Source organism: Haplochromis burtoni, unplaced genomic scaffold (genome assembly GCF_018398535.1).
Source record: "Haplochromis burtoni strain Fernald_Lab_line unplaced genomic scaffold, NCSU_Asbu1 Contig_21, whole genome shotgun sequence".
In the NCBI taxonomy this organism is placed as follows: Eukaryota; Metazoa; Chordata; class Actinopteri; order Cichliformes; family Cichlidae; genus Haplochromis; species Haplochromis burtoni.
Window position 1 is genome coordinate 1914505 of NW_024582382.1, and position 5095 is coordinate 1919599.

A 5095-nucleotide genomic window follows, 5' to 3' on the forward strand; every position below is an offset into this window, starting at 1 on the left:
TATCTATCTATCTATCTATCTATCTATCTATCTATCTATCTATCTATCTATCTATCTATCTATCTATCTATCTATCTATCTATCTATCTATCTATCATATAAATGGCTAATAACACTGAAAAATAATTCTGTAATATAACAGTATCAGATGTAAAAAAGCAGAAATTGTTTTTTTAGATCCAGTATGACTGTACTGTGCATGTGGGGTTTTACCTGTTCATTACTTTGAACACAGTTTTTGTCTTCCTTTCGTTTGTCTTCCCTCTGTGACTAATTTCATGATCCTGCCATTCTTCACCACAGAGGAAAACAAGCCCACCTGAGTGTCACATGGGATACTGCAGATTGAGGTGGTACAACAGCTCTTGTAAAAATGGCAAACACTATTCACAGCACAGGAAGTTTCAGTTTGAGCCTAACGGTTGTGGAGAGCCGTGGAACTGAAATGTGCCATGCTGTTGAACCATATGTTTCACAGCTTTGTCTACAAACCCTGCCTGGCCCCTTTGATTACACTTTACACATTGTTAACCATACAACCAGAGCATCGCTGCCTGAACATGCAGTTGGCAAAGCCTGGGTAACTTTTCCAGAACATGACGTCAGTGTGAAAAGAAAAAAAAAATGCACAGCACATGAAACGTTTTGCAGTTTTTCTCTATCTTTCTCTTTGGAAATTGCACTATTTGGCTTTAAAGCTGAGACATATAGACAGGGGACAGACATTTTGCCAGTTTAATACCATAAGTAGGATCAGCAATAAAGGAAGGGGGAAAAGAACATTTTATGTCCTTTTAGCCCCTAAATTGCCATAGAAAGTATCAGAACATGCAAGAAGCCATAACTGCCAATGATATACTGTAAAAGTTTCAAATTGCTAAGAATTTTCTGAGATTATAGCAGAAAAAAATGACTTTTTAAAAACGCTTCTTTTTGTACAATTGTCTATGACGCTACTACTACTGTATTTACAGACGGGAACAAATTATAGGAAAGAATACACCGTTTTAGTAGGGTGTTGCGTCACCATGTAAAGCAAAAAGGGCTCCGGTGCACCTTGGCACTGACTCTCTGACTCACTACAACTCTACTAGTGGAAGCAAACACCATTCTTTCAAAAAGCATCCCCTCATTTGGTCTTTTAATAATGTTAATGGGAGCACCGTCTGACGTGTCCGTCCAAAATCTTCTGTGGGTGTATAGATGGGAACTAAATTCGTGAATGTGTCGACAATAATACATGATTCATTATTTATACTCATTAAACAACTCAGTAACCCCTTGAACTTTGTGAATAGGGCTATGAAAGAAATGTTTCATCTTACCATGCCAGCAGCATGCCCCCGACGTTATAATAAAGGCACTGGATCCTTTTACTGCAGAGGTCAAGGGTTCAGAGTTTTCCATAAATTTGTCACCTATCCCTATGTGTGCATTCAGGGTACAGTGCTAGCTGGTTTCACAGTCTTTCTCAGATGAATGAAATTGTTTTGTATCAGGATAACTTGGTAACAAAGACTTTTGGATGCCTAGTTCATGCTGTCTACAGTACAGAGCTGTGGAAAACTAATGCGCACTGCCATTTCCATTTAGAAAGGTTGGTCACATTTCCAAAACCACTGTCCCCCTAGGATATCTGTCTTTCTCTCAAACAGCAATTTATCGAACAGGGCAGCCTCGTCTTTTCTACTCCTCATCGCCATGAGAAGCTGTAATTCTCTCTCAGTATCCTCAGCACGATCTCTCTCTTTCTCTCTCCTCCAAAAAGAACCAAGCTAAGGCAACTTGCATACAAAATAGCTGACTCAATCATACAGCTGCATAATCAAGATAAGGGAGACGGGGACAGGAAAAGAGAGATATGAAGGCTAATGCGAGAGATAGCTTTAGCAACAGCAGCAAAACTAAGATGTTTTGAAACACTCCTAACTCCTGCCATAAAAAAATCTTCAAGAAGTAAGACACTTGTTCACACTGATGGTAAGGGTTAAGCTGGGTCTGATCATCTTAATGAAATTATTGGAATGAGAGCGAACATTGACAATCAATACATTGCCCGCAGTTTTGGTGGAATTGGACAGATTGTTTAAGCTTAATATCTTAAATGCTTCCCAAGCTCTAAATACCACTAGGACTGTAGCACCTTATTTAACCAGCAGAGGAATGATACAGCATTCCTACACCTACGTGCACAGTGGAAAACCACAGAATCATATCGATAGCTTCTAATTTCTTTGGTCGTTGTGTGACCGCAGGCGTAGTTTATATTAAACCTGGCATTGTTTCTGCATTGTTTCAAACCAGACTACAGATGCTTATTTGTGCAAACCACTTCAGAGCTGGCTGAATTTATTTGAAAATTAGGTCTTTGCTGAATTAAAAAAGAGAGAAATCAATCCCTATGAAGCCTTGGGCAATTCAAATAAATAAACACGTCTAGAATGCAGTATATAGATTGCATTTCAAAGACAGATGGCAGAGACGCAGCAAAATCCTCAGCTAATCTGTGTGAGACTGAACAGGGCTACACTAAGGACCAGACTGTGTAATAACAACATAGTACTGTATGTTCAGGTCATGCAATGCACTAATCATTTAAGATTGGGCTTTTAAGTTGCCTTAACCATGTCATGACCTCCCTTAATAGTGGCTTGTGAATTGTACGTGTACATTACTGAGACTAGATGTCATTTTGTCACTTTTGTGTAGGGTGTGTTGGCCTGGAGATGTAGGAAGCAGAAGAGGTGCAGTCGAGAGCACATGTGTGTGTGTGTGTGTGTGTGTGTGTGTGTGTGTGTGTGTGTGTGTGTGTGTGTGTGTGTGTGTGTGTGTGTGTTTTCTATGCGCACTGTATGTGTTTGCTTAATGTGTTCATTTGACAAAGCAACAGCTAGCCCTCTCTACAGCAGGGTGTAAAGTCAAGTAACAGCAGTATCTTTGTGTAAAATAAAGTGGTTATGTAGAGTCGTGGAGGAACTGTCCGTGGTGCTGAAGCGACATCTCCAGCGGACAGTATTACTGGTGGTTTACAGTTGCAAAGTATCCACTTCACTTTGACTGGAGCTGTAGCAGACTGAATGCTTGTGAGGAAAAGCGCGCGTGGGTTGCGTTTTTTTTTTAGTTAATGAAGAAAATAACTTACAAAAGAGGAGAAGAAGAAGAGGAAGGAAAACAAGGAACTTAATGCAGCTGCCGTAATTCGTAACACGAATCGCAGCCCAGACCAAAAAGTGCCCCCATGTCCCGTTTCAGTGCCCGTCAATGTGCTAAGATCTTAAAGAAGCAAATGCAAAATGCACCGACGGTAGCGTGCTGTTTTCCAAGTTAAACGGTGCAGTTTGAAAGCTCTGTATTCACTTAGTAATATGAGTTATGTTATCTGCATGGCATGTGCACAACAGCTGAACAAAACTGAAATACTAAAACCACTGCTCCTTAATAGAAAACACAAGTGTCAAGTGCAATGCGAGCTCTGTAAAGTCTGCGAAATTAAAGTGCAAAATCGGGCAACAGTGTAACAGTGTAACAGCTTACCTGCTTAACGATCGCAGAGCAAGAGCCTCTTCCCGATACAAAGCTGTCTGCTTACTGTATCTCACCGCGAACACAAGACATATTCAAAGAGACGGGAGATGTTTCTGGCAGATAGTACAAAAATGAAAATAACAAAAGAAAAATCCAGATTTCTGTTTCGGTTTAAAGACGCGCAAAGCAGCAGCTGCCTGCGCCAAGGGTGAGTCTCAAAGATCCATTTAGCGGAGAGTGATTTAATTCAAGGCTGAGCTCCTCTCATTGCTCGCCTTTATGTATGCTGAAGAGACCCGGAGCCTGGCTTGGCTTTTTTTCCCTCTCTCTTTTTTCTCTCTCTATTACACCGAGAGCTGACACCAGCGTTTAACCACAATAAAAGGAGCCGTGTAGGTAGGCAGAGTAGGTGTGTTATCAGTTGGGAAACTGCGGAGAATAACTGCGACAGGAGCGCGTGTTGATCCTCCAATCTAGCCGAGGTAAAGTTTAAATCTCATAATAAGATTGCCTGTCACCGCGAGGCTATAAATGGTGGCCGGTTCAACACGGATGCCTGGAGGGTTTTACGGCAACTCCTGCGGCTGAAGTGGAAACTGAAGTGAAGTAAAAACTGAATCGGTTCGACTTAATGAAGACAGTCGGGGGGGAAAGTGTCAGTTACGTCACCTGGGCTTTAGAGCTTGGGCAGTCCTATCTATGAGAAAACTTTTTTCCTCTGAGTATGGGCTGCACCAACGCGCTGGAAATGATTTTGAATTGCTCAATTTCACAGTCTGGTTAGGGGTATGTTTAATTTGGTACTGCTTGAAGGGAGACCATTTTCTTCCTCACATAAAGGTCCACTGCTCCAAACAGCAGGCGTGGGAGTTTAATAATCAAAGGAAGTTATTAGCATGACTATTTAATAATACTTGGTGAATATACTTTTAAAAATTTGCATCCGGGGAATACGGCTATGGGTGAGGCTATTGGGTAGGTATAATACACTCCCCCTGGTAACAACAAATAATATCCACCTTTGCCTGTTGTGTTTTCGGTCTCTATGTCCTCTGAAATTCATGGGATTACAGGCGTGGCCCATGTCAATAGTCAGGCACACTAATCCAAATGAAAACCATTAAGGAGCTCCCTTAGAGTAGTGAAAAATACCCCACTGGGATTGGTAGAAGGTCTGTGAATTTCAGAGTTTTAATAATAAGAAGGCAGCAGAAGGAGGAGCTAAGAAATCTTTGGAGTACCCCATACTTCAGTGAAGAAGTCAGGCCTCAGCTCCTGTGATAGTAAATCAATACATATCATTGATAGATTATTGAATATAAAAACCTTCACAACACAATCCAAACCATATGGATATGTGTCCACACAATATGATACAGGATGGCATTCACAAGAAATAACTGCAGAAAGAGCTGAAAGCGTAACATTTTCCTGCTTAGAAAAGCTACGGAAAAACATCATCTGTGCATCAAGGGTTAAACCCAGATTGTCTCTCCCTGTGTAAATGCAGTCCCAGATTTAATTTATGGAGAGTGCAGCCTGATGTCCTCTGTAATGACGTAGTCTGGGG

The 5095-nt window shown here is 41.1% G+C and overlaps 1 protein-coding gene across 1 annotated transcript in view; it reads right to left on the reverse strand.

Moving 5' to 3' along the window:
* elfn1a (extracellular leucine-rich repeat and fibronectin type III domain containing 1a) overlaps window positions 1-4135 on the reverse strand; it is a 77124-nt gene extending 72989 nt beyond the window's left edge. The window contains exon 1 of the mRNA XM_005920289.3: window positions 3535-4135. The gene's annotated coding sequence lies outside the window, so the exon portion shown is untranslated. The remainder of the gene's footprint in view (window positions 1-3534) is intronic.
* Between the last annotated feature and the right edge of the window lie 960 nt (window positions 4136-5095).